Source organism: Sturnus vulgaris, chromosome 1 (assembly GCF_052056855.1).
Source record: "Sturnus vulgaris isolate bStuVul1 chromosome 1, bStuVul1.hap1, whole genome shotgun sequence".
In the NCBI taxonomy this organism is placed as follows: Eukaryota; Metazoa; Chordata; class Aves; order Passeriformes; family Sturnidae; genus Sturnus; species Sturnus vulgaris.
This window is the reverse complement of record NC_142243.1, coordinates 107,643,043-107,665,430: the sequence shown is the minus strand read 5'-3', so window position 1 is coordinate 107,665,430 and position 22,388 is coordinate 107,643,043. Positions and strand designations below refer to the sequence as shown.

Sequence of the window (22,388 nt, the reverse complement as noted above, 5' to 3'; positions counted from 1 at the left end):
CCCAACTGTGACCCACTACTATATTGTCCCCAAATCAATAGACAGCTTTATTAAACTGTGTCTGCAGCATGCAGACTGTAGCTCAAAGGGCTAGCAGGGCAAGGCAGGAAAACAAAAGGTAAGTAGAAACTATACAATAGAAATAAAACAGATTGTAGCAACAGGTTAAAGTAATAGCCATATGGCAGAGTTTCATATAAAATAAAGCTTTCAGGAGACCATAATTTCGCATTACCCAATGAGTCAGAAGAGGCTACTAATGTACCTTGGCCACACTTTCACTATCCAGAAAGAACACATTTATCTTTTTATTTTGCACAGTGCCAGTTCCATCCCTGCAACCTGAACTAAGAGGATTATCTGAATCATATTTTCTTATTACGTTTTTGCTGTAGTTGTTGTAATCATATAAATATACAGAGGAAGACCATATAAGGACAGATGGGTTCCTATAACCTTTCCAGTGTGACCATAAATGTGCAGTCCCTGATTCCATGAAGCCATCAGGAAATGATGAGATATTTATCATTGTGTCTGTGTCTGCTTATGATGTACAATGCAAAAAAAGGCATCTCTCCTGCATCAGCCTAAAAATCAATGCCAGTTCCACACGTTGGCTTGTTTCTAACAGTGGTGAATTATTTCAGGAATATGATTTTGTACCATGGGAGTAAATTGGATTTCCCACTGTGCTCGGCTTGAAAGTTTTTACTGGAAGAGAGTGACTGCAATATAAGAACTATTCCATTTCTCAGAGTTTATATTGTCATTACTTTTTGTCCAACCATAAAAGCTTCTTACAGGCATGCACTTCCAGTAGTGTGCACATCCAAAAATAGCCGTTCTGAGTGAATTCAAAGGCTCATTGAGCCACTGGCATAAACCACAGTGGCAGTAGATGCCTAAAGAAAAGTACAGAAAAGCATAAGAAGGTTGAATAATTCTGGTGTTTCCCAAGCTAGAGATGTAAGGTCTCTTCTGAGAGACCTTACAAGAATGGTACCCATCTCCAATACCGTCTTTGCCTCAGGGATGTCACTCGACAGTCATGCTCTCACATGCGTCTCTACTTTGGCTATGACTTTCACTCGAGGAAAAGAAAGCCACAAGGACAGGTATTTTAAAATGAAAGGATCATCTAGCATTCCACTGGATTAATAGGAAGCAGTAGAATAAATAAAAAGAGTCAAGTTCCTTAAGAATTTGGCCTCACTTCTTCACCTATCTTCTACAATGTTGTATTTATCAAGGCAATGGGTATGGGCTGGGAATCAGGCAATGATGTCTTGAAGTTGCTCCATCTCGCTTTTCCTGAGACTGTTCATCTCAGTTTATCAACCTGTTTACTTTGTTATTTAAATACTATGAAATAGATAAATTAGTATTTTAAATAAAAAATAAGTGTTTAAAAATAAAGAAAATATTTTGTTTAGTACCTTGACATTGTTTGTATTAAAGCATAAATAAGGACTTTTTTTATTATTCTGTTTAAACCTTGCCAGTGTAATGTAGTAATGCTTTAAAGACTGTAAAAAAATAACTGATCTGAATGTTACAAAATTTCTCTATTTTTACAGAAGTTAAGGCCAACTATAGGAAATAAAGCCTACTGGCAAGTTGGGTCAATTGCCACCACCAATAGCCTATCTTCCACCAGAAAGAAAAGTTAGTTTAGATGTCATATGGAGAAGGACCCTACCTTTGTCTATAACTCAGTCAATAAATATTTAGATGATACCAACTCTAAAAAGCAGGAGACAAAAGATTCATGTCTGAAATAAATTTTGATACAAAATTGATAATAACTGTGGGGACTTCTATTTCTGCTAGCTGAGATGAAGGGACATTGTTTTCAGAATGACACAGAAAAAATGTCTCTGTCCTTAGCTATATCAAATATCGACCTTTCTCTTTATTTATTCTTTTTTCCTCCAACTTACATATTTAACTCATATAAGCAAATTAATGATAATTTTTATTACTCAAAGATAAGCTTCTATAGCTTATAGTTGTTAATTATTGTTTCCTTACTTTCAATAGTAAAGAAGCTTTTGATTCAATATTTGAATCTGTATCCCAACACCCGTCTATCTGCAGTTTTTGATCTTTTCTTCACATTTATAATAGGTGCTTAAGGCACTTAAGGATCTTTAAGGTCCTGTTCAACCAAAGCCATTCTGTGATTCTAGGGTTCTGTATCTCCACTTTCCATTATGCCTACACAGATGGTTTGTCAGACTTATGAAATTCTTGTTGTCACTAAGATACTAATAGCAAACAATTGTCTGGAATATTTCAGTATCCAGCTCATCTCAAAACATTATGGATATTTCCTGGACTTCCAACTAGTTCTGGATGCAAAAATGCTTAAAAGAGTTGTCCCTGTCTTTAATTTTAATGTTTGGTTTCCCCATAAATAGAGAAGGAAGTAAGAACATATAAAATTTGAATTTTGGTTTGAAAGGTCTTGTTTTATCTAATAGACAGACAAATCACTTGTCTATCTCACAGTCAGTTTAGTTTCTTTTCTCTGATTCATAGGCTTTCTGTAACTGCTCAGGGAATTGCTATTAAGCTGTAATAAGAAGTCCTGCCTAAATTTTTCTTTAAAATACCTCAAGCAAGTCATAATCAATTTTTTTTCAATTTACACTAGAAATCTGCTTTTTTCTTTATATTTGATTGAAGTACCTTTGCCTCATCCAAGCTTTTCTGCCTTCTCAGTGTACTTTACCTGAGGCAATTTTCTAATTTTTCTCATTACAGCTGTTACTTTCACACCAGGATTATTAGTGAAATGTCTTATGCTTCCCCTTGTACTGTATCAAATATCATCATATCATTCAACTCGTAATTCGTTCTCTTTGTCTTGTGTCCTCTTCCCCTCAGGAATAATATTTTGCAGAGCCTGAGACTTCCGCATAATTAGATCATACAAAACATCCGCTATCCTGTCTCCCACTAAGACAAGAGGACCTTAAGGTTTAAATTACTTCCATACATCCTCACTGTAGCAGATCAATTATATTCCTTTTGTTTGGTCTCATTAAAGTACAATTTCATCCACATCCCTAACACATTTCATATAGATTCTCTTTATTTGACTTTTTCAAAGCCTAGTCATCTTCTCCCTGATGATAAACATACCATGATTTAATGGAATTTTTAAGTTCTGTCTGCATTTCCCTTGAACAAAGTTCACGACAAAAGAGTAACATTATATTCATAGAATCACAGAATAGTCTGAGTTGGAAGGGACCCACAAGGGCCACTGAATCACTCTCAAGTGATATTGTCAATATATTCCTGAGGAAAATAACCTGTTCTTCTAATGAATGTATCACTAATCAAAATATCTTCTTCAATGACATAATGTTTTCTTTTACCCAAACTACTGGAAGCTGATGGGATACGGTTTTTTGTGTGTAAGAAAATGTACATAAATATCTGTAAATGATAAGCAAATGTAATACTGTGAAAAAAAAAATTCCTAAGGTAAAAATCCAACTTTTTCTTGGGAAAAATCAAACCACTGCAAACTTTATGTCACCTTTTCAATAAAGTTTCAGAGTTCTACAAAAGGCCAAACTGAGGCAGAGTTAGCTGAACTGATCTACTTCACATTCGATCCTCACATTTCAGAGGATGCACACTAGTCCCAAGTTTTATTCTGTAAAGGAAATTGACCACTTTTTGTAGTGTGTATGTACCTTAGAAATATATACTTGCAATGTATAAATACATATGTATAATAAATATATAACATGTAGAAGGATATCTATGTATCTATCTATGTATCTATCTATGTATCTATCTATCGCTACATATCTCATATATAAGTCATTATGGATACAGTTTTATGGCTATGGAAATGTTTCAACACTCTGCTTCTTTCTCCTCTTAAAATACATTTACTAAAATACAAAGCTGCTTGATGATTAGATAACCTTCTAGTTGTAAGAAGTTATATTTCTAAAGTGAGGTAGTCATTGAAATTTTTTGTCCCAATGGAAAACAATGAAAAAAGATCACTCTGGAGTGATACAAAGAGTATTCCTAAGATGTAAAATGTTTCATGCAGTATCTCAAACTCATGCTCCACTCAGGGAAATTTAAAAATTGAGGTACAGTATCATACATAACTAAACTAAAATACCCATATCCAATTATATGATTAACATATTAGTTTAAAATTACAATTAAATTGCATGTTACTGAACTGTAGTGAGTCGAATATAGTTCTAAGAGTTACTTTTAAAATCATATCAAACCATAGGCAGAATGAACATAATTTAAAAAAGATGTAAAAACTCTCCCTGTTTCTAGTGGATGTGTGTTTAAGTCTGCCATGTGGTAATATACAAACAGGATATGAAACTGATTTTAATTTGTCTCAGTATGATTAGCATTGAGAAATAACCAATAGCTCACTATATGTAGATATTTCACTGGTATTCCATTTCTGTTCCAGAGGCTAGAGGTCAGCTTATCTTCAGTATGTCTTATCAGGTCTCCCTTAATGTAAAAAAATAACCAAAAGAAACAGGAAAAAAAGCAAGCAAAAATATCTGTGGAAACTGTGGAAAAGGAAGTTCTTTCCCTAGCAGAGCTTTTCCAGGCCATTTCACTGTTGCTTCCAAGATGCTGTAACCCCTTGGCCATGCTCGTCGTCTGCACTTCATTTTTCCCTCTCCCCTTTGTTATATTCCCCTAGGCCAAATCAATCCTTGCTCTTACATTCCCTATGCTCTCTCTGTAGCTTTGGTGTATCTAGCTCTGTGGAGATCCACTCAACATTTAAATTTATATTAAGTTTTTATAATATATATACATTTTTGCATTCATATCAGACTTGTGCAAAAAATTTGAAGACACCCAATATTAACAGAATCCTCGGCCAGTATAACTAATTAAGTACAAAAAATGGGTTATCATACGTGTAATTTTCTAGCTAGCTTCGTTTCCATTAAAGCAGTTGAGAGTTTGCAATCATTTGGCTCCCTGCCTTTGCAGGAGGCAGACCTGGAGATAATGAATAAAAGCAGTGCAGAGAGAGATCAAGGAGAATGATCAGAGGAAAGGACTCACCTCTTTTAGTCAGTTTTCCATTTTACTTGTTTCAATAGTTAAAGAGGGAAGAAATTTTTTGCCCACTCTTTAATTCAGATGTCAGTTCCAACACTTGAAGCTTGACTGTTCTGAAACACAATCAAAATGTAGGAGTTAAAACTACTAGCCTGAAAAAAGATAAAATTATTAACATGGCAAGGAACTATGCATTCATTAAAAATCACAGCAATGTTGCGATACTTTATAACAATGCTCCATGGCAAGGTTTTCACATGGTTCCACACTTTCCTTCTTGCAACAAAAAAAAGAATATTTTGATGGCATTCATGCTGCATTTGTGGTGCCATCTCAACCCTCCTACCTTCCCTGCACAATGCATGAAGAGTTTGTTGGTTCTTTTACCAAAAGATACAAAAACTAGTTACAAGTGAGTATCTCAGTAAATCTCTGAAAGCTCACCTCTCCCCCTCTCAGTCCCTTCCACAACCTTTTATCACTCTACATAAACACCATGGAAGAATCCTGCTGCCTGTACCTGGGAACGCAGAGGAGAATGGTGAGAAAATCTGAACCACCCAGCTGTAGACATAGTACTTCCCCCACGACCATTCGATGGGTACTGGACAAAATTGCAACGGGAAGTCACTACACATTAAAATATATGATTTTTAAGAATTATATAAACTGAAAATACTTATTTATAAGCCATCTTCTCTCTCTTGTCAGGAAAATTATATACATGTTTTTTCCTCTTATTTCTTCAGTACTACTTACTGAGGCTAACAGAAATAAATGGCTTCTCTCTGTGTTCTATATTTGTTCTCTATGAGTCATCTCACTATTTAAGTTTTGTTTCTCATCACCTAAAGGTCTAGCCTATTTTATTCTGTCTTTTTTCATGTGAACAATTTGAAAGTACAAGCCAGAATAGGTGTGAATATTTTGTCTTGTAAATGCAGTTAACATCTCAAATCAAACTTTTACTGTAAAGCATATTAAAAGAAAAAAAAAATCACAGCTAAGGTACTTTGATACTAGCCTTGGCCTATACTGAAGATTTATCACTATAATAACTTGGTTGATGTGTTCTTAAGTTATTTCAATCTCTAGATGCTCATTCAAAGAAATACCTTTCCACACCACAGTTAACTACTGGGGGTTGGTTGTCAGAAAAAGCAAGTAAAAAATTCAAAGTAAAAATAATCTGAAAATATTAAAAACTTGTGCTTATAAAACCAGAAGAGACCAACCTGATCAGAGTCTGATGTCCCACTTTCCACAGGCTAAAAAACTTCCATAAGTTAATTCCTTTAGAGGCGGGATGCACACCTTAGTAAAACATCAAGGTTCGGATTGAAATTCTTTCAAGTAACCACTAAGAGCACAGGAACAGCCTCTGTACACAGGAGGTGATTATTCCTGGGAATTTCTTGACCACTAAAGCAGTCAAACAGATGATGGCTGTAGCCTATTCTTTGTTACTTTCTTTATATTTACTGTGAGTCCTATTTCCCAGATAAACTAAATTCTAACACTGCTTCAGAGTGTGACATTACTGTCAGGATAGAAACACATTCCACTAGTGCTCCAATGGCAGCACTTTGTGTAGAGCTGGCTTTGGGGGCCTGCTTCTCCCTTGAGGTATGTAACTATCTTTAGTGTATTTCTTGTTAATTCTAAAACTAAATTACCAGTTCTTTCTCAACAGTTGGTCTTTCTTGTTTGGTTGTGCAGGCTTTGTCAGAAGTGGGAGAAAACAATATGCTCAAAGTAAGAAAAGAAGATGATAAAACGATCAGATTGGGAGTGGGATCAAGAGAGAGGTACAGAAATTGCTTTAAAATTATTTCAGAAATGCACAGATTTCCTGTTGACAGGATCTCTTTTCAGGAAGGCTTCAATTTGCCTATAATATTAACTACATCATAAGCATTTCAGATTTTCCAAGAGAGTACAAAATTGACAGATTATATTTAATTGCAACAAGTAAACTGGATTGATTTTTTCTTATAACATCTCCTTAGGGAGCTTACAAGCATAAATCTCTAAAGGAACAAATCCCCCATGTATTTAGGAGGAGTCCTGAGTTGTAAGGACTTCTCTGAACCCATTGAAACTCCCATACTAGCAGATTTGGTTGAGAACATTGCTGAAGCTGGGGTCTGATGGGTTTCTCTCAGCTGACAGAATTTGCTTGGATAAGAGACTTTTTAACTTGTCAGATGTATTTAGTGATGACAGGGACACTGAAGGTAGGCAATGTAAAGATATCACCTGCATCACAAAAGTGTTAAGCACACTGTAAGCCACTGCCTGAAGTCTAAAAAAGATAAAATTTGAAAGTAACTTTCTGCAAACATCTAAGTATATATGACAGAGTTTTCAGAGATGGCCATGGACTAGTGTGCTTCAGATTCTGTACAAACACATGCCAACATGTCAATATGTCAACAGCCCAAACTAAATCAACATTAGCTTAATAGTTTTAAGATTTCTTTAATTCTTCATCCGCTTTGCTTTTGGTCTTTCTTATTTGTGCATGTCTATGCATGCTATCCTTCTCTGACCACTTTCCCTGTTTTATATTTAATCAGAGACAAACAACCAGAAAAGGTTCACAAAAAAGCAAGATGATGGAGTGTACAGAATGACTTTTGCATGAGGGACAAATAAGTAGGGTAACACTATAAAAAAGAGAAAATTGAATAATGGAAGATGATGAAAAGAACTATAGGACATTAAATCAAGCTCATTTAGAGTCACATCATAAAAAGAAATAAAGCTGAACAAATAAAAAAAGAGAGATGGCCCTTTCTGCAAAGGGCAGTTGTACTGTGGGACTGCTGCCACAGCAGGTCATGGAGATAAATCATGCCTTCAAGAGAAGTCAGGAAAAGTGTGGGAAAATTAAATTCCCTCAATTTAGATAACTAGAAATGTTTAGAAACATGCAGCTCAGGAAAGCCCAAAGTTCAAGACATCAAGAGGCTAAGAGAATATGTTTAACATGTTCGCATATTCTTTCTTTTGATCTCTGATGCATGAAACATCATACATGTACGATGACAAAAATAATTTTGAGCTTGATGGTAATTTTTATAATTTTTTGGGTGTTTTTAGATAGATTTTGTTAAAAAAAAACCTGGAAGAAAGTGTGGCAAAGAACAGGAGCAAAGAATAACCCAGAACAGGTGCTAGGGAGGCTGTGACATCTCTATCCTGGGAGATACTGAACACTCAGTTGAACAAGACCCTCCACAACTTTACACCTGCCTATAATTCCTTACTAGGTAAATTATTCTGCGAATCTGTGAGTCTGAGAAACAGACTTTAATCACATCTGTACCATTCCTGTGCAGAACACCAATTCACAGTGTGACCATTATCATTAAACCAAATTTCAATGAGGAAACGAAGGGCAGGTCTTCAAGTGTTTTATTACTTACTAAACAATTTGATTTCTCTTTTACATGATGCTTCTTTACACTCCCGGGGTTCTGCTTGGATGCATAATTTTTAATTAACAATACACTCTGTAAAGGAAATGGATTAAATTTTTACCTGGGGTTTTTTTCCCCACTATTTTTTTCATTACTTCTTATATCTTATTAAAGTAATTCACAGTGAAAATGGTTGAGTATCCATTTTTCTACACACACTGTCAAGATACTGACCTACATTAACAACCCAAATCTATTCCATTACAAAGGCGTACTTAGAGGGGCTTTATATATATTGCATGCAACCTTTCAATGAGGGTGAGTACCTGAGGTGACAAATGGCAGATAACCTCTGATGTTAAGAAGAGGCCTCTTTCAGATGACGATTGAGTGCATATTAAGCCATTAGCATCAACAATTTCTTTACTTTTTAAGCACTAAGCCAGAACCTCATATATTTGCTACCCAAATTATAGCAAAATAATAATAATTATAGAAATTAGGACTGCCTAGTACACGCAAATGAACTTCTAAAAATTTAATTACAACCACGCTAGTGTAGTAGTAATGGGAGTACCATAAAGCTTAGCAATGAGTAAAAAACTCAGTCTTCTTCCCATAAAGCCAAGACTGCAATATCACACACATTTATTGAACCTCATTTGTAAAATTAAGAGTCTCCCTCAGACAATTAAAAATCATGCTGAGTACTCAGCCACAGTAAATTAGAAATATAATTAAGTAAATAATAAGAAAACCCAAGTCCCTACTTAAATGCATTGCCAATTCAGCTAATCCAAGCACAGCAAATATTAATGCAATACTTCAATGTCTACAGCTCAGCTCCTGATCTACAGTAATAATAACACATTAAGGTTTTGTTCATACTCAGAGCAAACCACTTTATTTTCCCCAAGACAACTGGAGCGCCAGGTTGCCAATAATAAGCTGCTCATATCTTCCATCATCCTGCTCAGGAAGGCGGGATGAGAAGATGAACACTTTTAGCCTGATTGTATTTGCCACCAATTACAGAGACACAGTCTTTTGATGATTCTTCACTTTAAACTGAAAATAAGCTAACCTGAAGGATTAAAATCAATGCCAATTAAAGGACTCTGCAAAGTGTGATTTTTAATTCCACTGCTTTAGGAAGTCACTACACAATCACTATTTGTATTCCATTGTTTCTGCATACAAAGCACAAAAAAAATAATCTTGGAAAAACCTTCTGATTTTAGCAGCTGGCACACCAATGAGAAAAAGTTTAAAGTTCTATATTACTGATAAGCTTTATGCAAGAAACGAAATGTCTCTAAAATTCTGCTGACAGCACATGTCACTTGCCAACAATGTAGACTAACGTTGATATGAGCTGCTGTTTACAAGCTCACAGAGAAAGGATTAAATACAATTTAATGAATTCAAACTTAAATATGTATTTTTACCACTATACAGCAGTGTGTGAATGGCAGACATTTCACTGTCTCACTGCAGTTGTATTATTCTCAGCCCGACCTCATAAATATTAATTGCTTTTGAAAGTGAGTTATAAGTCTGCACATGAGATAAAGGAAAAATCCCAAGCATAGGCTTTCCCTCAGCATCAATCCACAGGAGGAATAAAATATTCTCTATGAAATGCTCCTGCATCAGCACCAGTGGGAAGTTCTGCAGTCTATTCTAGTTGGAAGTAAAGGGTTTTAATTTGCTCTTCATTGTAACTGAAGAATCAGTTATATAAAGCCTTAATATTTCCAAACCTGTTTCTTAATAAGGAGAAGCTTCTACAGCTCCTCACCTGACTGCCCCACTGTGAGATTTTTCATGCCAACTGCATGAAGAATTTGGCTCTAAGGCAGGCAGAAAAACTAGAGAGGCAAATTTTAAAAAATCATAAATCCATAATCTTCTGTATCTACCACCACCCCAATAATGCATTTTAAACAGAAATAGTTAAAAAACCTAAATTTAATAAAAAATTTTAATGTGTTTTGTTCCACTGCTCATTCCATTAAGACAGTTGAAACTGGGCTGATAGTGAATGGATACCAATTTGTTAGCACAGTAACAGTTGGAAGGAGGGAGGGAGGGAGGGAGGGAGGGAGGGAGGGAGGGAGGAAGGAAGGAAGGAAGGAAGGAAGGAAGGAAGGAAGGAAGGAAGGAAGGAAGGAAGGAAGGAAGGAAGGAAGGAAGGAAGGAAGGAAGGAAGGAAGGAAGGAAGGAAGGAAGGAAGGAAGGAAGGAAGGAAGGAAGGAAGGAAGGAAGGAAGGAAGGAAGGAAGGAAGGAAGGAAGGAAGGAAGGAAGGAAGGAAGGAAGGAAGGAAGGAAGGAAGGAAGGAAGGAAGGAAAATTTAGGCCATGATAATTATATATAAAATAATTTCAGTAGAGTAGACCAGTGTAGAGTAGTAGACTAGACCAGTGAATCCAATTCCCCTTACCATTTGATACATATGTATAGAGAGAAATATTGATTCAAACCACATATATGATGAAAGTCTCTGCATTGCACCTGCACAGCCAAGTGAAATGTTACAAACAAATCAACTACAATCTTTTTCTCTCAAATACTCTTATACATCATTTGAAACATATGACTAAACTATCTGTATGTCATAGAAGTGGTTGCAACACAACATAGGTTTAAAAACCTGTGTACTTCAAGCAACATTTCCAGCAGTATATAACAGTCCTTCCCAAATTACCCTGGTCTCCATATTTCTCACAGCCTTTATATTGCATCAATTCCCTTTTGGGAACACATATAGCAGCAAATATGTCAGTAGCACTTCAAGAAATACTGTGCTTTTAAACCACTCTAAATTTTCATCTCTCTATTCCCCAAAATAACACGATGGGCAGTAGAAGACAATTAAAAAAACCCCAAGGTTTATTGCTTCTCCTGGTACACAGTGAAAAGGAGACAATTTCAGAGTACATCTTCCAGAACCTGCATGCGAATTTTAAACATGTCCAGCTCATGATTTTATTGCATGAAATACTACTTCTGCAATCATCAAAATTCCCTTTGCTTTGAAATGCTGAAAAACTGCTTCCAGCCTAAATAGCAATCATGAGGCATTTGAGCAGTTTTTGATACTGAACATGTTAAAAAATGGCATCCAGCTGTTGCAGGAAGAAACTTTCAATTACACAGTTGGTTGAAAATGTGCTGCTTAGTAAAGAACTCTACTTGTGCAGCACTACTAGGAATCTGCAAACAGGGGGATACTTTGATAATCTAATCATACCTTTTCATAAAGGTTAAATTTCTATTACCACACATCAATCTATGTAAGAGATCATCTGCCAAAATATTTAAAAGGACATTTATTTTTCTTTACTATTTCCTGGTGAAAAAAATATCTCTCTCTCTTGTTCTTTATATGGTCCAGGTTATTCTGCTCTTGCTTTGGAGCCAAAGCTAAACATCACTCTGCATATATGACAGAGGCTTTCCCTGCAAGTTTCCATGGTTAAAACACCTGGCTAGGTAACGGCTTTCACATACAGTGCATGATTTTTTATGTTTGGTCATCATCCATTCCCTGTACTTAAAACTCAAACTTTCAAACCTCGTGAACAAGGCTCTAGTAACACTTGATGTGGGAAAAAAAGCTGTCAACAGAAAATTCTTTATCTTTCCATCATGCTATACTGGGTGGTAAAATGAGGAAAATTTACTCCTGCATGAATTCCCACCAAACTGAACTGTCTTTGTTAGTCAAGGCACAGTAGGGATTATGTCCTGCACAGATAAGCATTCCTTTTGGTGGTAGAGAAATTGCCTTTTTTTTTTTTTTTCCAAATCAGTGTAAACCATGTATTTTTCTGTCTTGTCAAACAGAGTACAAAAGACCAAAGCAAGTTCAAACTATCTTGTCAACAAAGCTGATTCAGGAGTATACAAAATAACCTTATATGTCCCAGGCTTAAATTATGGCAAGCGTAAGTTCCTGATGTACATCTAAGCAAATGAAGAGTGACATAGTACAAAGTTTATCGTTATTATCTATGTAATTTTTATTATTTAAAAAAAATAACAGGCAACACTGCCAGGTTGATCCTACAAATAATTTCTCTCTATTTTGTGCTAATAAGCAGGGCATACCGAGACAGTTTTATGGAATCGTGGATATGTTACATTAGCCCCAGGAGTTTGCTGCTGGCCTATTGCTGCTCTCACTGGCTGCCAATATTGCTGTTGATTTGAGCAGGAACATTGGTTGAAGTGAAGAGCTTTTTAAAAAATCCACACAATGTAACAGGTTTATTACATCTAACTACACAAGCAATGTTTTCAATTATATTTTACTATGACAAAATTGAAAAAAAATCAGGAGAATTTTTATTTTTTCTGATTATAGACTTCACAGCATACCAGTAGGCAAGAGAATGTCAAAGAGAGAACACAGCTCCTGTAACTGTGTGCTGTTTTTTGCTTAATTCATTTATTGACTGCTTGATTAGTTACTTTGTGCAGTACTTAGGAAATGTAAAACAGTAATAAGTACTAATTAATCATTTATATAACATTCAACTACAGCTGCAAATTGTACAAATATAACAAAAAATATGCACTGCATAATGGTGAAGCCTACACTGCTGGTAAACTTCCTTCATTAGGGAAAACAAAAGGGAAAAGCAGTCATAGGCAGCAATCAGGGGGCTGCAGCTGCAGAAAGCCTGCTCCACAGTGAGCAACAGAAGCAAGGGATGAGGTGAATGAGTGATACTGAAAGTTCTGCCCAACTGTTTGTATTAAGGAGAACATATGGCAAAAAAGAGGCAGAACTGCAAGGAAAAAATGACAGTTTCATTGAATTGCAAATGAGAGGTAATAATTTCAGCATCCACTGTGACAGAATACTTCAATGTGTTATTACAAGCTGTGGTGGATGCTGCCTTAGACCAATTAATGAATGGAATCATTTGCTGCAACAGCATTTAGTGCAGTAAGGCTGGAAGTGAAATGGTGCTCCTGATAATGCTTTCTGATGACCTAATGAACCTGCTCTAAGTGGAACTGCAGTTTCTGCTGTCAGAACAACTTAAGACCTGAGTGATAAAGAGGAGACAACATTTATCACTTCTTCCAAGTCCAAAATCACGCATAAATGGATGAAGCAAGTGGAACAGAGTTACCTAGTGATGGAAAAAAAGCAGAAGAAAGCATCTAGTAGTATGAAACATGCAGAAAGGACAGAGAGATTTGCTGCTCTAAGGAAAAAAACTATTTTGAGATCTATGAAAACACCCACAATGGAAGAGTAGCAGAAGCACTTGCACATCGTTTATGCCAAAAGTTAAATGCCTGATAGTTAACAAGAAAGAAAGAAAGCTAGTTAGACTATTATGCAGGTGAAAAGGAAATCCTTCCAAAATGCTTCAGCCATGAATTTTAAAGTTATACAATGAGTAATAATGATGGTATAAATGTACAATTAGATATTAAAAGGTAAAACTAACTAATGAGACGAAAGATGAAAAATTAAATTAACATTCATCATCATAGGCAAGAATATTAACACTTTTAGATGCTATTATTTCTATGATATCAAGGGTTTTCCATGTGAGAAGAAAAGAAAGTTTTAATGCAACTTTATGAAGAGATGCATTTTTATTTCTTATTTTTTGATGGATTTATCTTCTTCAGCCTGCCAGTATGGAGAGATGGTTTAATAGCACAACATTTAAGGTTTTTTTCACATTCTTTAAATATAGAGAATGTTAAAAAAATCTGATGGATGCATATACTAAGAGATGAAGAAGTTAAACCATACCAGTTGCTATACCGTTGTTAAATTCATCTAATAATGCCCAAAAGGTCCATCATAGTTCATTTGCAATTTTTTCAATTAATTTGCTCTTGCACATTATTAGCCCTTTTTATATTTCATTTTTATTTCTGAGTCTTACTTTTCTTAATTTGGGGAATTATCATTGTTTTAGTTGTTTATTATTTATTAAGTTCTCTTTAAGATCAAGTTCTAAAGCAAGGTGAAACCTTTTTAGGTATTCTCTTTTTATCTTGTTTACCATAATTATGGCCAAGTATTCAGGAATCAGAGTTTAATGTCTTAAAATGAGATGTAAATCAGAGTTTCAACTTAATGGTCATGGAATGTAGGGAAAATTAGGTAATAAGTTTTCATAAGAATAGGTGATTTTTACTGTCTCTGGGCTAGACAACCTCACAGAAGTCCCACAGAATTCAGAAAATACCCCCAATAGCTGAATCTTCAGGACATACTACAAAAAATTTTATTGTTTAAGCTTGTAATGACATGCTGGGTGCTACATAATGTATGACTCACATTCTTAATGAAGACTTTGTAACAAAACTGGCAGTATCCTAAGTATATCCATAGCATTATTGACATATCACTTGGTAAACTTTGCATAATGGAAAATAACAACCTTAGGATGGAAAACCATCCTCAGAATATCATCAGGTTGTTTCTTCAGATGGCCCTTGCTTTTTTCCATTTTTTAGTTAAATACCTGCTGTGACTGAGAAATCAATTCTCAATATTAACAAATGCCTTTCAACAAATTTTCTGAACAAGTACAGAGATTTTCCATTTTAATTTTTTCAACCCATACGAACATATTCCTTAACCCTCTAGAAAAATTCTTCTATTTGGAACTTTTCAAGTTCTCTTTTTGTTAACTTTATATCCTTCTATTTAAAATGCAGAAATATTTCTAAAATAACATATTCAGAGATAGATAATTCAGAGATTTTTTTTTAACATAAGCTCTTGAGGAAGTGATTAATAAATGCCCTGGGAAAATAAGCAATTAATGTCTTTGGCACTGTCTCTGTATAATGTTGGCTGAATGTCTGAATGTGTTCACTTTGTTCCTTTGCGGCCTGAACTGTTGCTCGGTAATATTGGCTTCTGTCTGCTACATTACAGAAGACATCAGTTCACAGATGCTTTCATTCTAGGTTACTGAACTCAAAATACCAGAACAAAAGAGTATCTAAGTTCTCCAGCACTCGATGTTGTAGCAGCCAATTGTAATATAAACACCAAATGTGTAAATTTGCATGCTTTTGGTAAATACATTTTGTGTTCTGGACTTCCTTGATAAACCATGTCTGTCTAGGTGTTTAGCATCTGACTGATATGCAGAATCCATCACTAAATACTAGCTTTCACTTATATATGCCAGCACTCAAAACTTCTCATTATGGCACCTTATAGGCAGGGCTTGAGTGGTCAGAGTGTCCACGCATAAATCCCAGCCTGCAATTTGCACAGAAATCTTCACATGTGGGAGGACCATTCATTTAAACTGACAGACTTCTCCACTGAAGTTCTGCTTTTAAAAAGTTAAAAACAAAGCGATGAGTCAAGCGTAAAGACTTGAAGAAACAAAAGCTTGTAATGAAAATTCACATCACTACTCTGAATGCTGGATTAATTTTATTAATCATATTTCAATTAGATTTCTGGCCTCAAGCAATCAAACACTTCAGTCAGTACTTAAAAATGTGTCAGCACTAAACATGGATAAGTCTTCTTAAGAAGTAGACACAATATATGTTATTTAAAAATAATTTTAGCAGGAAAACAAAAAAAAAGTTTAAGAAAAAAAGCCCTTACAAGGCACACAACTACAATGACTACTGGCTTTCCGTCCAAGAAAGTGTGACTTGATGGGTTTTTGAACAGCCTCCTAACATTTTTATCTAATTGGCCTGAAGAAATAAAATTGTGAGCATGATTTTGTATTTGAAACCAGAATGAGTCACAGCTAAAGATTTTTAATGCGCTCTTCTTGTACAAAACATCCTATCATGACATCACTGCGCATAATTCGTATTCATTGCAAATTGTTTTTTTAAAGAAATTGCTATTACAATTACAAAAAAATCCTGGTAAAATAGAGTTTCATCAAATATCTTCACCATGATTTACTTTCATCTGATTTTGTTTTCATTTCTGTGCTGGTAAAAATTAGTCCTGTTACTTGGCTGAATGTTTTGTGGCATTCTGTAAAAGCAGATTTTCTACTGAAGTTTTACAGTACCAGATGAACAATTCAGTCAAACCTCTAAACCAGGCCTGAATCTAACATGTATCTACTGTTCTGCTGATTACAACCTCTGCCAAAACTTACAAAATAACCACATCAGGATAAGAAACATAGATACCAATATCATATCCTGCTTACTGAACTGAAACAAGAGCCTTCCCACACATTGCTCAGAATTACTATTGTGCAATGCCTTAATCAAGTCCCAAAATCAATAAGCATGGTGTATTAAGGTTGGCCAAGCTAAAAAAAAAAAAGATAAAAACAAAAATACAGTAACCTGTGTGATTTACCACAGCTGACTGCAACAATAACCAAAGTTTCATACATCCCCATTATCCCCAGTCATGCTCCAATAACACTGTTTTTATCTGGGAAGATTTTTTCCTCAAGAATAATTATTAGAATTATTTGTAGCAATTTCCAGTGTATCCTAGTACTGCATTGCAACAGACATCAAAACCAGGAAGGTCAAAGAAGATCCAAGTCATAGGACTGCTGCCATGGTAGGAGGGCTGATCTACTTCAGTTCCCAAAGGTCCAGCTTAAGATTTTGAAGACAAAACATAAAGAGTTGACAAGTTTCAGCTTGCTGAAAACCACACAGTACCTTGAGATTTGAAAAATTAGAATACAAATATCCTGAAGAATAAAGGATTTTTAATGTAAAAAATTGAACTGGTATTGTATTTGTTATGAAACCAATTCACTGATGTGTCATTCCATACAGGAAGCTGGAGTGCCGTCATTGACAATTTCATTGACTACACTGAAGTGGAAGTTATTATTTCTCAAAACCTGAGGGACTGATACAAAATACCAAGGAGGATATTGTTTCTAGAGCTGTTCTCAATGCCATAAATGGCTCAGCAGCACAACAAGCAAGTGTAGCCTCTTTTCAACAATCTAGATATAGCCAGTCCAATGGACATCTGGGTTATGCTGCTCTATGATGCAAAAAAAAAAAAAAAAAAAAGTATCAGAAGAATTTGTGTATGTTTAATTATTGCACACAAGCATACTGAGAAAGTTAAAACAGTTTTCAAAGTAATCATAAGATATGAAAGAAATTGTAAATATACCAACTCAAATATCAATATACTCTTAAAAAAAAATAATTCCTGAAGACCTAAAAAAATTAGCATTTTTTCTTTTTTCAACCACCTAATTTAAAACCATTTCTCTGAAATTTAATTTCATATGCAGGGCCCTCATGGCCTTATATTCTACAGAACATCTACACAGCCTGTACTTCTCTAGATCACAGCTATTTGAATGCTATAAAGGAGTCCTCTTCTCTCCATTTTAACTGTCCTTTTAGTATTTGAAGTTAGCTGCATGCATGTATACAAGTTCACAATGTCCCTAAACATAGAGTCTGAGTATATCTTTACCACAATTTTGCCTGTGCAAGGCTGCATAGATAGGGGTAGTGATGTGACAGTCCACTGCAATGGGACAGTCCTAGTTTTCTCACTGTCTTTAGCCTCAGGTTAGCAAGCCCTTCGGATGCAAGTGAAGTTTGCATTCTATCACCAGCAGAGGGTTCTGCAGTGAAGGAGGATTAACAATTCTCCTTCTTTTTCCTTTTCCAAATTGTTTGCGTTTCCACAATCTGCAAATAAATTGCATGGTTTAGTTTGCCAATGACTCACTTTCTATGAGTACCAGACACGCAAGAGGAGGTCAGAAATCCTAATTGCACTGATTACAGCACAATTACTGATTCATTTCACCTCCCTTTAACTATCCAGAGGGCTGTACAGAACCAGTTGGTGTGTCTATATATTCGTTAAGATACACACTTATTTTTGTCATGTGAGGGAGGTATGTCATGGTTTTGGTGGTGGGGTACTGGATCACAGATTTTAATGATTCATTTAATGACTGCATTTCTTTTAACAATTCTCCATAGTGGGAATGGTTTATTGTTTGGTGTTATATATATATATATATATATATATATATATATATTTATGCACAATGCCTGGAACAGTAAGTCTTAGATTATTGGCTGGACTTCCCACATACTGCAGTGACCTCTGCATTAAACAGCAGCACCATAATAGTATTAGGAGTCTTTTTTGATGGCAATGCATTAATGGAACAAAGCCCTGATTCACAGTATAAGTGCATGAGGAAAAAAAAAGCCAGCTAAAGCAGGGGGAACGGTACCAAAGCAGGAAATGCTTTAATACCAGATGCAGCTGAGCTCCCTCAACAGAGCTCACTTTGACTGCAAGATGAAGGGATGGATAAGAAATGGAATTCAGTTGGGACTGAATTAGATTGGTAGGAAAACTTGTCAGCTATTTTGATATAATTTTTTTTTGTACAACCAAGGGACCGTCCTTGTAGAGTTAAATAGGTTTTCATATAGGTAATGGCATAATGATGCATTTCTGATTAAAATAAATTTCACCCAAAAAAGTAAAGAAAAATTGTATCATTATAACAAATTAATACTTGAAAGTCTATTTTGCAGGATATTTTTTCAGAATACACAAAACAGTAGTTAGGCAATTTTCAGAAAAAGTATCCCCCTGTGATTTTTAGAGCTCCTTGTAGTGTAATAAATGGGCACCCTGAACAGAGAAGATGATATGAAACTTCATAATGTTATCTTTACTTGCAGAACAGATCATGGTTTTCAAGGCAGAGGTAAAAAAAATTACCAACTCTTAGTCATCTGGGCACAAAGCCTAGATGCCAAAATTTCAAAAATCTATAAAGGCACATGCAAGAATAGAAGGATAAGATGTTTGGAGGTACCAAATTTGATTAAATGTTTATGTTCCACTGGATTTCAACTGGGATGACTGTTAGAGAGATGCTCTATTTGAATGTCTGAAAAAGATGGTATTTTACAACTCCTCCTCCCAGTTGCTTGGTATTTTAAAAGAAAATTAACCAGATGATATGCCTCATTGTAGGTTTCTGGTCTGGGAACATATGCAAATTCTTATTCTTTCAGCAGGAAAAGAGATGGAATCTTTGTTAACCTTCTAACTATTGTTACAGTACCCTGATGGTCTGCATAGGTTTACAAAAATTTCCTTCAGGTGACATAAGAGGAACCAATATTAACACCTATCTGCCAGCTCATTCCTTACTGTACTTATTCTGTGAGAAATGGGGAACATTGGAGGGAAAAATCAGTAAAGCCTTTTTACTCTGTCCTAGTCTACAGTGCAATAGCAGAAATTTTAAGTGCTTCATGCTGACTGCCTCTATGGTTGAGGAATACTACAATCAATAGTTCAAATGCCAGATTCCCAAGTTCTATCTCACTCTATCTTTTCAGTTGAAAAGAAACTCTATTTTGCCCTTTAAAAACACTTACTTATTGACAGAGAAACTCTCTCAAATTGTTATCCAACAGCGGAGGGATGACAAGGTTTTACAATTTCTAGAAGCATACTTAGCCAGAAAGAGTCAAAGTGCATATATATGTGGAACAGTATTGCCCAAAGCAAGGTTGTTTTTTGAGTTCTGCAGCTGCCCATGCATGACATTTGCTCTCATATATGAATATTTCCTTGTCAAACACACAAACCCACCTCAGTCTGAATTCATTTCATAGAATATTCTCACCCACTGTTTATGCATCGTTCTCTGCTCCCATATGGCCATATTAGACTGTGTATAAACTGGCAAAATAATGTCCCTGAGACAGAAAGCCTCTTTTTAGAGAGACTGCAAGAGTAGCTATAATGGGGAATGAACTGGCCATAGGATGAAAACTGTCTTAAAAATAGTCCCTCAAAAAAGGGAGAGAGGGTGGAAGAAAAAGAAGTATGGAACATTATAGAGGAATGCAATCAAGCAATCAAAGAAAATACAGTTAGGTTTAGATGGTAAGAGCCTTGGTCATACTGTCATTTATCAATGGAAAATAACCTCAGTTTAGGATAAGCAGTACTGAAAACAGTAGCTTAAGTGCAAAAACCTCTAAAACTTGTGAGAAACGTGCTACTCATTTTGTCTAGGTTGCCCCAGACTGCAGCACTACGTAGGTATTTTTGAGCTAATTTAAACTGTTGTTTGTCACGGGATCACAAGGTGCAACCAGAAGATCTAAGCTCTGAGGTCCATGTTGATAAAATTTATTTATGTTATTGCTTGAGCAGGTGACTATAAGTTTTCAGCTGGAGAAATTATTATATTGATGTTGGACTAGCTGGATCAGTTGTAGTGGGAAATGCTAAGCCCTTAAAAATTCACATTGCTACCATGCTTAGAAGAACCCAGCAGGATAAAAGAAAATGTTTTGTTTAAGCTCATGGTCAAAAGCATAATTTAGAAATGGGCAGCAGGAGCAATGAGAGAACTTTTTCCCAAGTTGTGCATTTTTTGGGAGGTACCACATATGTCCCATATACTCCTGTAAAAATCCTTTCCTGTATACCTATGCACTATACTCATCAACAACATAAGGAGATGACCAAACCTTAACTTCCTCAGAAACCAAACCACTGACCCTGGGGAAGGAAGAAAACTTCCTAAGCATTGGTCAAGTACCAAAACCTGTATTTCCAGAGAAGGGAGCTGCCTGGGCAGGAACTGCTCACTCACATCTCCAGTCCTTACCTGCAAGCTCAGACCACTGAAAAGACCTCTCTCCCTCTTCCCCCTCCTTCCACAGCAAAGACATCCATTACAGGAATGCTATGATAAAGTTTACTTTGAAGTCTTTCTATCCTCGCTATTTTTAACAGGTGACTCAAACACACTGTTCCAGCAGTAGCAACGTGGTAATGAGCTTTTCCACCTGCAGCTTCCCCTCAGCTGCTCCCAAGCCCTTCCTGCTAGACTTGACAACTCAACTGCACCTGTAGCCACTCCCTAATCCTACCCCACCAAATGAAGTTTAGCTTGAACTCTTTTATTATTTCTTTGTTGCTGACTTTATTCTTGCTCTTTTACTTTTAAAGATGCCCTTTTTTGAGAGAACAAGCCTGGGGAGCAGCCAAGCTTCATAACTGTTATTTGATTTCACTAAGCATCATCCAAACTATGCACTCTTCTGAATGACAAAGAAAAGCTGCTATAGCAGAAAAAATATTAGCTGCTTGCAAAATAAAACAAGAAGCAATTATAGATAACATGATCTCTCATCTAACGTCTTCTTTTAGACATAGAATCTCTGAAATAAAAATATCTGACTTCCCTTATAGTAATTTTAAAAGCTCTTTTGAAGTACTACACTATTTCTTTTCATTGTATTGAATAGGCATAACATTTTACAAAGGCTGAACAAACTTAAACTTACCACAATAAAAATGAGCAATTCATCATTTATGAAGGGGATAATTCACAATCTCTTAATAATTTTTTAACTTTTTTAATTTTTAGTTTGATTCTCTTGCACTTTGGATTGACACCCATGTGCTCAATTCAATTCAAATCATCTTTCTGTGACAAAGTAAATAAAAGCTCTTTCATGCAATCAAGCTGTTAAAGAAAATTACGTATATATTAATATTTCAAAAGTTATTTTAATATAGTTACATTAAAGATGTAATTATGAATCTTAACATTTCAAATTCATATTTGCATGTACTGCTAGTGTTGAAATAATATATCTGAAAAAAGTAATGAAAGGGTAAAGATATAAATATATCATGATTTCATAAATAGAGCTTCTGGAGATATTTAATGATAATCTTATTCCCTGTACATGATACAATCAGGTTTTTTTCTGACTATATAATTCCTCCTGAATTATATCTCCAATCAGGAGATGGAGGCTAATTTCCAGTAGATTGTCCTCTAGATAAACACAGTTGGTTAATATCTTATTAAAAATACTGTTGTTTTTGCAGC

The 22,388-nt window shown here is 35.4% G+C and overlaps 1 protein-coding gene across 4 annotated transcripts in view; it reads right to left on the bottom strand.

The window, feature by feature from the left end:
• Positions 1-22,388, bottom strand: part of DLGAP1 (DLG associated protein 1) — a 395,903-nt gene that overhangs the window by 240,819 nt on the left and 132,696 nt on the right. For all 4 annotated transcript variants that reach the window (XM_088173596.1, XM_088173605.1, XM_088173604.1 and 1 more), the window contains one exon: positions 5,089-5,198. The gene's annotated coding sequence lies outside the window, so the exon portion shown is untranslated. The remainder of the gene's footprint in view (positions 1-5,088; positions 5,199-22,388) is intronic.